Below are 12,735 nucleotides of genomic sequence, written 5' to 3'. Positions count from 1 at the left end.
GACTATTACACTTGTCATGTTTCCATTGTGTCTTAAATCCTCAGTTATCCCACCTCCCCTTTCCCTTCCCAAAAGTTACGTATCATAATCACCATCAGCATCACAATCATTCGATTTGACGCCACTTCGAAACCTGCTCGTCGATGGGGATGAAATGGTGATGATTAGGACAACACAACACCCAGTCCCTGAGCGGTGAAAATCTCCGACCCAGCCGGGAATCGAACCCGGGCCCTTAGGATTGACAGTCTGTTACGCTGACCACTCAGCTACCGGGGGCGGACATGAACGGACTACCCGACAGGAGGCCCTAGCCACACGACATTTCCATTTTCCATCATCATCATCAGTTTTCTACTGTATTATCAGGTCCTTTGTGTCACTGTGGTGGTGCATCCCTTCCTCCTCAATGTTGCGGTATTTGCTGCCATCAGGCACAATAGCCGAGGTCTGACATTTCTTCTCTGCTCACCTCCCCTTCCATAGACCACTCTTTTTTTTTAACACTCAGTTTTTGACAGAATTTTGTAAATAAATGAACATAAAAACAAAACAACTCAGGATATTTTAATTGTTCTAGTTCCATATGTGTTGAATCTCACACTTGGCAAGCTGTGAAAATTTCATGTCTCTACCATCAGTACTTTTTTAGAAAATGGGTCATTTATTGCAAAAAATGTAGTTCAGAGGTATTGAGGTTTAAAACTTTTTTGTTGCAAAATTCTTATACAGACTTACATTTCTGCGTCTTTTGTGCACTAGAATTGCCCTGGCCCATAGTCTGTGTCTTCTTCAGTGTCACAACAGCCCAGTCCTTGCCTCCTCCTTTTCTTTCTTGCTTCTTTTGTCATTTGCTGATTAGCTAACTCAGCCTCACATACATGAAGCTCCTCCAGTTCCCGCAGTCCTTTAGCTGTGTTCTCTCCAAATCTTACCCCTAACTTCTCCACAACCTTGTCTTTCATAGTTCCCTCAATTAAAAGTTATTGCAGTATCAGACACCATTAACTGTAGAGTCATAAGGCTGACAAATATATTTTTAGGCACACGCCACCACACAACATTATTGAAGGACTCATTCTCATTCTGGGTCTTCCCATGTAAACACTTCTTTAGTAGCTCAGGATTTGCCAAATCTCTGTAAATAGGTTTGATTGCCTCCATTACTGACAAAGGAAGAGAATGTTTATGTGTAAATTCATGCAGGGTGCCAGAAAATTCAGATTGCCTATATTTACACCAAGTGTTTGGTAGAGGTGGACACAAAGCATGACATGGCTTTTCATTGGTTGATATTCGATGAAAGAAAGTACTTCAGAAGAAAATGCAGGTCTCACATATCTGTTACCCACAAATTTGTGTTTCTTGCAGTTACTTTTATGCTTAGTCATTTTCTTTACGTATAAAAAGCAGTAGAAGTTAGCTTCTACAAAAATAGCCGATAATCACACTACTTTCAACAAAAACTAGTATTATAAACAAAGGACTGATTTGTTTATTCGTAATGCCAACTTCTGAGACGCAGCAGTAGGCACAAAACAAAGCATTTCACAGCCTTCTAGACTGTGTAGTTCCCAAGGTATGACTGCTCAACTGTGGCAGTATATCCGAAGCTGCAAAATTTGACAGTCACACATCAGCATTCAAAATATTATTTGAAAATCTCACAATTGTTTGATTTTAATGTATTATATACCAAAATGTTCAGGAAAAGTCCAAAGTACATTATGGAGAAGAAAACAGAAAATGTCAAATTTCACATACAATGTCCCCTTTTTACATGTCCCAGCCAGTTTCTTTCCCTTCTTTTTATCTCACTCAGCAATGGTATCTGCTCTTCCAATCTCCTCAGCACCACATTATTAATCAACCCATCCATCTCCGCCATATCTGCATCTCCAAACAATACAGCCTTCCTCACTGCTCATGTTTCAGCACCTTGCTGGAGGACACTCCATCTGAAACACTTTATCAGACTGCCCCTCAAATATTTGTCCATATTGGTATAGAAAACTGTCCTTTTATTACAAAACTAGTGACCCACCCTGGCTTCACAAGGGCAAGGCTAGACAAGCTGTCTAGTGTGTTGGTAATATTGTTTACAGGACAGGCACTGTGTACAGTTGTGATTAAAATTTCGAGAACAACATTCATCATAACCATCAAATTGGTGATGGAGGACCCTTTAGATCATGTGCCAACCTCACAATGCTCCTCCATAGATGGTGATCTCGTGCACTTTAGATCCAGTTGTCACAGACTACTAGCTGGCAAAAGTCTTTCTGTAGCTGATCCTCCCATCACTTCCTGGGTCTTCAGATTGGACGGCTACCGTCAAGCCTTCCAATAAGTACGGCTTTTGCCCGAGAGGTGTCTGGGCTCCTAGCAATGTGGCCTGCCAAGCTTATTCTCTCCACTTTCAGTTTTTGAATGATGTTCGGTTGCCTCGTCACCTCATACAGTTCTTGGTTTTTTCTACGTCTCCACGAGCTCCCTCCCTGGACAAGTCCAAAGGTCCTTCTCATAATTTTTCTTTATTAGACCAACAAGTTTTCTTCGTTCTTCTTTGTTGTGCCTAGGGTTTCTATCCCATACAGCAATACTGGCAGTATCAGGGCATTGTGTGCTTTAAGTTTGGTCTTAATTGACAGATTCTTGGATGACATTATCTGCTTCAGACTGAAATAAGTTTTAGACCCATTCACAATATGTTGGTTTATTTCCTGCTTTAAATTATTTTGCCTGTTGAACCATGTACCAAGGTATTTAAAATTTTCCAGTTCAGCAAATTTCCATACCCCACCTGTAATGGGATGTCATTAGGGGCTTCTCTCGATACCTCCATTACCTCATTCTTTTCCGCATCAGTCTGTAACCCGATCTCTTCCTCTGATTCTGCTAGAACTGCAATGTCGTCTGCATAACCCAGTAAATCTGTCCTACCATTTAGCATCACCCCTTGGTTTTCTCTTTTCATTTCTCGCATTGCTTTCTCTTGGACCAGATTTAATAAGAGGGTGAAATAACATCACCTTGTCTCACACCCTTTCTGACATGGACAGCTCCCCTTGGTATTTGACTTTGACTATTCTCTCAGGTAACTGAATATCATGAGTTCCATAGAAGTTAAAGAGTTTAAGCAGCACATGGCAGGAAAAGTTCTCAGGTGTCACAAATGTTATCTACTCCATATTTAATTGGTGTTTAAAGTGACATCTCATGTCAGTGATGGGAACTATGAACTACTGTGCCATTCAGTCTGCCTGACAGTACGATGCGGTTCACCTGACTGCAGTTGAGTTTGGTGTCAGCAATGGCCACTTCCAGCTGCCCAACTCCAGTGCCGTTATGGAATGTACTATATCTGTGCAAAGTTTTCCGGTATTTCCCTTCATACCTCTTAAACATCTGCTTTGTACCATAAAATCTGTTCTTATCAGCTTAATGTCTGGTACATCCTGCACAACACATATTACAGGAAGCCGGCTGCAGCTCTCAGCTGCTTCCCAGTAGTGGTACCTCGTACCGGCAGAGTACTGTAGCCAGCTCGCCTTAGCCTCGCTCCTGTGCCCAGATATCTCCCTGGTGTATCAGCCAGCCTGTCTGTGAAAACCATATCAAAATCCCTGCTGTAGTTCCGTAGGTTAGTCCAAACTCTCGGCCAAAATATGCTGTACAGACATTTCATTTCATTCACTTCCTAGGTATTTAATGCCTGCACGTGTTCCATTGTTTTTCTGTTGAGCATTGTCTTCACCGTACTACTTACTGTTAGTGTCATTATTTTTGTTCAATTGCTTTTATCATTTCATAGATCTGCCCTTTAGCTTCAGTGACCTCCACTATTTCTTGCAAATCTTTTTAATCCACTGTAGGCATCACATGTTTTATTCTTCTTTCTCTAGCTTTTTTCCCCTCGTCATCTAATAGTCAGTGATCAGTTATATTCTCCAAGCACAGATTGAAAAGGGCAGGAGACACACAGCAACATTGTTTTACTCTGTTCTAATCATCTAGCTGGTGCTCTCTCTTCTCACTCTTGCCTGCACTTCTTGCTTTAAATATAGTGAGTTTATAGGTCACCTGCTGTTTCCACAGGTTTATCCCTACTCACACCCACAAAATAATGTACGAGTCTCCTTCCTCCTCAATAATCTCCTATGCCAAACTTCTTAGTGTCCTTTTGCTTCTTAACCCTCCTAACTCGACTTTTTTTGCAGTACGCAGATTTACAAAGTTTACAAAAACTAATGAACTGCCCAGATTGAAAAGGGCAGGAGACACACAGCAACATTGTTTTACTCTGTTCTAATCATCTAGCTGGTGCTCTCTCTTCTCACTCTTGCCTGCACTTCTTGCTTTAAATATAGTGAGTTTATAGGTCACCTGCTGTTTCCACAGGTTTATCCCTAGTCACACCCACAAAATAATGTACGAGTCTCCTTCCTCCTCAATAATCTCCTATGCCAAACTTCTTAGCGTCCTTTTGCTTCTTTTGTGCTTTCGACCAGCTCTGCGTTCCAGCCTTGACATGTCATTTAGTGCCAACGGGCCACCTTGTCGTCCTTTGCCGTGTGATGCCATTGCGATGCTGTATGGAGAGGCGTGGGGTCAGCACGCCACTTTACCAGCCAATATTGGCTTCCCAGACCTTTGAGCTATTACTTCTTACTGAAGTAACTCCTCTGTTGCTATCACAATGCTGAATGCGCCCTGTCCCTCCACGAGGAAAAAAATCCCAGTGAGTACCAGTAATTGAACCCAAGTGCTTCACATGGCAGTCGCACACTAACCACTCTGCTACAGAAACAGATTTTTTTGCCCGTATTCCTTCTGAAACCAAACTGCTCCTCAGCCAAATTGTCCTTCATTATCTTTTCCAATCTTTTATTTATCCAGCTTTAGCTGAATGAGATTTAGGAGTATGGTACTTCCAAAGTATCCATTATGTACTAGGATGGAAACTGAGAACTTCGATAACAACAGTTTAAAATATAGCAAGAAACACTGAATAGAAGCACTATAATTGATCCTTTTCATGGGTTGTGCTCTGGGCATTTGGCATTACATGACATTGCCACAATCGCAGTGAGTAGTTAGCCACACTTAGTATCCTGTGTAAAGTTCCTGTAACTACCCACTGTCTGGTGATAATACTATGGTTGTTCAAAAGTTGACAAATGGGACAGTAAAATATTTAAAAATATTATATTGTAACTGGTCACAGTTTCGACAGAAATTGCCTGCCTTCATGTTTCACTCCCTCTGTCCTGTTTGTATTGACCAACATTGCCTGTGTTCTGAATGCGTTTCCATGGATTGCAACTTTAAAGAGAAAAAAAATGAGCCATTCGAGTTCCATTTCTTGACACATTCGGTGGTGATTGTCCAGCCGTAGGTAAATTACAAAATTCTGTCATCTTTTACTGTAATTATTATTTATTATAATTATGTATGCAGGCCACTTTTCTGACAGTATTCTGTCTAGTTTGATGCTTCCCACTGTGATTTTTCTTTTCTGTACTAACATCTTCACCTCAAGACCAGTGGTTGCGTCACCCACATCCATCTTCCTCAATCATTTGTTGACTATATGTCAATCTTGTTTCCCTGACAATTTTTCCTGTCTGCAGACACCTCTAATATCATAAGCCATTTCCTAATGTCTTGGCATATGTGCTATCGTCATGGCCCTTCTTCTTGTTAGTGTTTCCCAAATATTCCTTTCCTTACCAGTTCTTATCTAGTCAGTCCACTTAATTTTCAGTAAACTTCTGTAATAGCACATCACAGATGCATCCATTGCTGCCTTTTCCAGTCTTTCTCACAGTCTGTGAGTTACTTCCAAACAATGCTTTGCTCTTGACAGACCTTCTCAGAAATTTTTTCCTCGAACTAAGGCTGACATTTGATACTGGGAGAGATGTCTTTTAGCGAGGAATATCCTCTTTGCCTGTATGTTCCGCTTATATCGTTCTTGCTTTGTCCATTATTTCACTTCTGAGGTAATATTCCTTCACTTCATCTATTCATTATCCAGATATGTCCCCTCAGATAGCCGAATAGTCAGCGTGACGGACTGCCGTCCTAAGGGGCCCGGGTTCGATTCCCGGCTGGGTCGGGGATTTTCTCTGCTCGGGGACTGGGTGTTGTGTTGTCTTCATCGTCATTTCATCCCCATTTGGCGCGCAGGTCACCCAATGTGGCGTCGAATGTAGTAAGACCTGCACCGAGGCGGCCGGACCTGCCCCGTAAGGGGCCTCCCGGCCGATGACACCGACCACTCATTTCCATTTCAGTATCCAGATATTGTTAATCTCACTTGTGCCACTCCTCAATACTCTAAGTCTTTCTTTGATATCCTCGCAATCTGTATTCTGTACTCGGTATACTGTTCGTCGTATTCAGTGTCCCACGAGTCATCCTCATTTTCACAGAGGATAGCAATGTCATCAGCGGTTCATATCAGTGATATTTGTTCACACTGAATTTCAGTACCACTCCTGAATCTTTCTTTTCATTGCTTCTTCAATGTACAGGTTGAACCTTAGAGGAGAAAGACTGCATTCCTGTCTTACACCCATTTTAATTGGAACATTTCTTTCTTAAATCTTCCGCTTGTATTGTTCCCTTGACCATATGAGGTTAATACATCTTCTAGTTATTGTTCATTCCAGCTGTTAATGCCATGTTCTGACATGTTTGTGCATCCTTTTGTTTTCAAAACTCCCTAGCATTTCCCCTGTGTTGTACTAATGTGTGATTGGGCAGCAGATTACTGCTGTAAAAGATGCCCAGATCTTGTTTGTACTACACATGTCATAGTGGTTGTTCACTATAGTTTTCTTGCAGTCGGTGCACATTTGTGAAAAAGAGATGGCTGTGAACTGTGAACTGCTTGTCAGGAAAGACAAAAAAATTGTAATTGGACTTTTACCTGAATAAAGTCTTCTATGGTTTTTTTCTAAACTTGACTTGTGCACTTTTTTGGCCTCCAACCACTACTGCACATTGTGGTAAGTAACTCATTTGTGATGTGGCTGTGTCGGATACTTACGAGCTTGCCCTAACATTGCTGCTTTGTGAAATTCCTGCTGTCAAGTAGTGCAGTATTTTGTGCTGTTGTGGCACATTAAAATGTGTGGACATGTAGTGATTTTTGTGTGCTTGACTTTGCTGAAATGTTTCCAGTTGTGTTTGCTCCCTGTCAGAAGAATGACTAAAACTCACACTGTTAGAGTTTATTTGCATAAAAGTAGGAGATGATAAGGTACGGAATTTTTCTACGTTGAGCGATCTCCCGATTATACACTATAGTGCAGACTTGAAATGGCACAGATAACTGAAAAACACAGCTAATCCAAAACATATATTTTTTTTATTGGAAGCTGGTATTCGCTGTATTTACAGAACGTGCTACATGTCACATTTGAAAAGCCACTACATTACTTACCTGTTACTCGTCGGACACAGTGATTTGGAAATTATACTAAAATGTAGACTTTCACGGCCGGAAATGTCATGTCCATTATAATTATCCAGGCTGTTATGCCACGGTCGGTTGATGAATTCTGTGTCAATTCCCAAAGTTTCGTCCCCGTCTGCGGAGGACATCTTCAAGGGGGTGTGTAGCTCGATGGAAGGTCCAACACACCCACTGGCTCGCTACTGACTGCCGCTAAATTCCGTGTCCACGTGCTCCTGCACTGCAGTGTGACGTCACGTGTTTTGAAAACGTCAGTGCAATTGGTCACTGTCCGCTGCCGTCGATCGCCGTTGTCATCACCCAGTGGTGGACGGGTGGTACACATCTGCTTCAACACCGGCATCCATATACGGTTTAATTTCACACCCTCCTGCTTTCAATTAAAATTATTAGGGTGTTTGGCGATTTCGATTGCCTCCCTGTAGAGCCTTTTGTAATATCCACTTATGACCGCTAGTACTTGCGTCTCCTCGAAACGAATATGGTGGTTCCCTGGCTGGAAAGCACGCTCCGCAACAGCTGATCGTTCCGTTTCTCCTCTTCTACAATTGCCCTTGTGCTCTTCCAAACGTTTTGAAACAGTTCTTTTAGTGGTACCCACATAAACATCTCCAGAGCTGCACGGGATCCTATACACTCCAGCTGTTCCCAGTAGTTTGCGAACGTCCTAGGTAGGCTTAAGGTATTCCTGTATCTTCCTGGTGGGCTTGTAAATTATCGTAATATTCCACTTCGTCAAGATCCTCCCTATTCTTTCCGTTACATTTTTAACAAACGGCAGGAAAACCTTCGATTTTGCAGTAGCCCGTACATCACTATGATTTCTGCGTGGCTGTCTCAACGCACGTTTTATTTCGGTGGACGAATATCTGTTCTTCATTAGTGCATTGTGGAGATGTTCCATCTCAGCATCGAGCAACTCAGGTTCACAAATATTTCTAGCTCTGTCTGCTGACAAAAATTGGAATCCAGTAAAGCACATGCACTTTTTTATTTCTTTATTTTTATTTTCTTTGTATGGTTATGCAGTGTGATTTTCAAGAGTAAGGCATTGTCGATGACACATAGTTTACTTTTTAAGAAACTTCTACTTTTTCTCCTCCTCTTCCCCCCTCCCCCTCCCCTTCCCCCCCTTCTCCACCCCCCTTCTCCTCTCCTCCTCCTCCTCCCCCCCTCCCCTTGCCCCCCCCCTCCTCCTCTTCCTCCTCCTCTTCCTCCTCCTCCTCTAGCGCTACAGCTTCTCATAAACCTTGGTTTCTTGAACTAATTTCCTGCGTGCTTCTCAATTTTTGCAGCTGTTTTCCAGCACTGAACTCCCATACTGATGAGACCTTCTATTACATAATTTTTCCACTTTCTTCTACGTCTCCATTTTTGTCTCGTATCATTGTCACACCTTTCATCAATTTCTTTTGTGTTCTGTCCTCTGCCATTATTTCTCTGTGTTCTAGCCATCGCATTCATTAAGATCTGACAAATTTTAATATATCACTTACTTGTATTAATACACTTGTAACTCAGTGTTCTAACATATCCTCCAGCCTTCTTCTCCCTTGCAGGTTAATAAATTTTGCATAAAAATGTTCACCCAGAGGTTCCTAAAGCATTTTTGTTGTCTCTTGTCAGAATCCATACCTCTGACCCATATGTGACAACTGGGCAAACTGGGGAGATACATGCAATGAGTTTCATCCTTCGTGTATCATGACTGTTTCTGAAGAGTTGTAGGTTTGGTATACAAGCCCTGTTCCTTGCTTGTATCCTTTCCCTCGTAGCCTTTCCAATGCTGTATTGATATTCAGGCTCCCAGGTAACTAAAAGAGGACACTCCCCATTTGCATGTAGATATTTAGCGACTCTTCTGGTTTCAGTGTATGGCATTAGCACATGTTTTGTTTTATTTTCATTTACTATGAGACTGATTTTTAATGCCTTAATTTAGGCCATATGCCTACTTCTCTCAACTGTGTGCAATTTGTGCCGATTTATGCTGCTAGAGGCTTGTTTGAAATTGGTGAGTGAGAAGTGCAGATCTATATTTGTTCATAGAACTTTTCCGTCCCTTCTCCGATCATAAATATTTGATCAGTTGTTCTTCTGTCTGGTCTGAAACCACTCTGATATTCCCCAAGTTTAGTTTTTAGGAGCTGTAGTATGAAATAAATAGAAAACTACATGTGACAGATTTAGTACTACATTGGTGTCTATTCCAAAGCCACAACAAATACTCTGCTCAACAACCTGTTCTACAATATTATCAAAGCTCTGCCAGAAATGCCTTGTAACAGATGAGAGGCACGTTCCATTTCAATCACTGCTCTCTTGATGCTCTTTCCATTTATCACAGCTCTGACATAAATGGAGGCTTACATGTTTGCCTGGTAAAGCGGTACGTCTATGGCGCGAGAAATTAATTTCACTATTGTATAGGAGGTTTCTGATTGATAATAATGATTTGTTGTTAATGATAACCTTCTCCTCTGTAATCAGACTTAAGAAATACTGTACACCACTTCCTTTAAATGCACTTTATGATGAACAATTTAATTAACTGTTAACCATTTTGTGTGACCACCTACTATTTCAAAAAACTTTATCACTCACAGACCAATCATTTCAAAGTCTCACAACCAGTCTGTGAAACGGTTCAGTACAACAGCTCACCAAGAACTCTGTTGACCAACTGCTACTGCCTGTGGCACTGAACGCTGGGAAAAAAACTCATTGAAACTTCCTGCAGATTAAAATTGTGTGCCGGACCGAGACTCTAACTCGGGACCGAGTTCGAGTCTCGGTCCGGTACACAGTTTTAATCTGCCAGGAAGTTTCATATCAGTGCACACTCCACTGCAGAGTGAAAAACTCATTCCAAAAAACTGATTGTTGAGGCACAGATGCAGTTTCCCTTCTCCTCGCAACTCGCCATTGCTATTCGTCACTAGACTTATACGCACACATCGATATTTGTACCAACTGCGAGGACAGCAACCTTACACGTTTTAGTCACTTTTATTTTCTAGGAATAAAACAAGTGATTCATGCAGATAATTCATTTGTCTTTTATATCATTAACAATCAAAATCAAATAAGGATGAAGTAGTGCCACCAACATATTTATTACTTCGCCCTGACTGGGATTTTCCATTACATGGCTGTTCATTGCATGTCGTATCTTAACAGTAACTCTAGAACTGTTATAGAAGATTTTCATATTTTTTGTAATGTGTTGTGGAGATAGAGAGAGAGAGAGAGAGAGAGAGAGAGAGAGAGAGAGTGTGTGTGTGTGTAAACGTTAGACTCAAAGATATTTGTAATATTTTTTCCACCTTGATGGGCATTGAGCTGGGACTGTTAAAACAAACATATTTTCAGATCTTCATTAATCAGGCATCAGTTCATTATTTTTCTAATGAAACTCTGTTTTTTCCACCAGAACAGCATCTATGAGACAAATTCTGTGATTTGATTTGTTATTTTGGCTGTAAAAATTCCATAGACCTCCTTTTTCTTAAAAAAAAAAACTTGATTCCTGCATGAAAAATTGCATTGGTCACTGTTTGTCTGAGTGAAAAGAGTTTACAATTATTTTTAACAGATGAAAAATTATTTCAGGTTAAAAAGTTAAGCACCTTTCTCTGTATATAATGCCTTGATGGTGTGTTCTGTAAATAGCTTTGTTTGTATATGTAGTCATTTTAATAGTTAGTATTTGTGTACATTTGGAAATGTTGCTTAATGTGTGTTTAAAATGTTTGTGATATTATTAAGTGATATATATTCCATTCATTCTGCTCTCTCTCTCTCTCTCTCTCTCTCTCTCTCTCTCTCTCTCTTTCTCTCTTTCCTTTCTTCCTTCCCTCTCCCACACATGGTTTCTTGACAAAAAAAGGTGGTATATGGTGTGTGGTAGTTTGGTTTGCTTCAAACTGTTTTTTTCTGCATGTCGTACATGAATAAAAATCTGTTTGTACACTGTAAATTTTTCTGCAGGGTATCTTCTGAATAATACAAGTACTCACGGAATGGGGAGAACTGTGAAAATAAATTGTATTTGATTAATTTCTCATGGAAAAAATAATAAAAATCAGACATCACAAGAGCCAATGGGGGAAAAAAATCAAATTGGAAGCAGGTGCTGTCTTTCGTTATCTTCATATGTTCCCTCAAGATGAAATGACCACATAGAACTAATTGTAGGAAAGGCAGATATTAGTTGAGATTCACAGGAAGACTCTTAAGGAAATGCAACTTTTCTGTGAAACAAGTGGTTTACAAAACACTTGTTTGACCCATTCATGTGTGTCAGCCATCAGTGTAGGATCCTTACCAGATTGAGTCAGTGAAACAACAAGAGAACATCCAAAGAAGTTTAATATAAACTCAACCCTTACAAGCACAATGGTTTCGCAGTAAAAAGGCCTGACAGAAGTAACGATTTACGTGATAATTTTATGCTTTGGAAATGTACACAGATGTCATTTTTACATCTTGCAAGTGGAAGAACAAATGGTTTTTAATATTCAGTAACAATTTTACTGAGAGTGTGCACTGTAGCTTAAGTGGCTTTTGTAGGCCAATGTGAGTTTGTTTTCCAGCTTGGTATACCTCAAGTGCTCTATATCAAATTGTGTGTCTCGGCTTTACCTACACCACTGTGGTACACTGTAAACAATAATGTTTACACCTGATACAGGCTTTTTGTACAAGAGGGTACAAAAATATAGGACATAGAGAATGCTCAACTGAATAATTTAAGATAGGGAACCTGGGTTCGGAGAAGTCAGCTTAAGGAGATACGCAAGAAACTTGTCTACCGCTTTGTGTAGTATTACTGTTTTCCAGCTTATTTACAGCTAACATGCACACAAGTTTACATATACTATGCAGTTTATTCGTTTCTAGCATTTGTAGACTTAGAGAAAGCTTTTGACAATGTTGAGTGGAATGCTCTTTTTCAAATTCTGAAGGTGGCAGGGGTAAAATACAGGGACCGAAAGGCTATTTACAATTTGTACAGAAACCAGATGGCAGTTATAAGAGTCGAGGGACGTGAAAGGGAAGCTGTGGTTGGGAAGGGAGTGAGACAGGGTTGTAGCCTATCCCCGATGTTATTCAATCTATGTATTGAGCAAGCAGTAAAGGAAACAAGAGAAAAATTTGGAGTAGGAATTAAAATCCGTGGAGAAGAAATAAAAACTTTGAGGTTCGCCGATGACATTGTAATTCTATCAGAGACAGCAAAGGACATG

The 12,735-nt window shown here is 40.6% G+C and overlaps 1 protein-coding gene across 2 annotated transcripts in view; it reads left to right on the top strand.

The window, feature by feature from the left end:
• Window positions 1-12,735, top strand: part of LOC126213529 (solute carrier family 35 member E2A-like) — a 145,615-nt gene that overhangs the window by 93,512 nt on the left and 39,368 nt on the right. The window lies entirely within an intron of this gene.

Source organism: Schistocerca nitens, chromosome 11 (genome assembly GCF_023898315.1).
Source record: "Schistocerca nitens isolate TAMUIC-IGC-003100 chromosome 11, iqSchNite1.1, whole genome shotgun sequence".
NCBI lineage: Eukaryota > Metazoa > Arthropoda > Insecta > Orthoptera > Acrididae > Schistocerca > Schistocerca nitens.
Note: the sequence above shows the minus strand (reverse complement) of the source record. Positions and strands in the feature narration are given on the sequence as shown.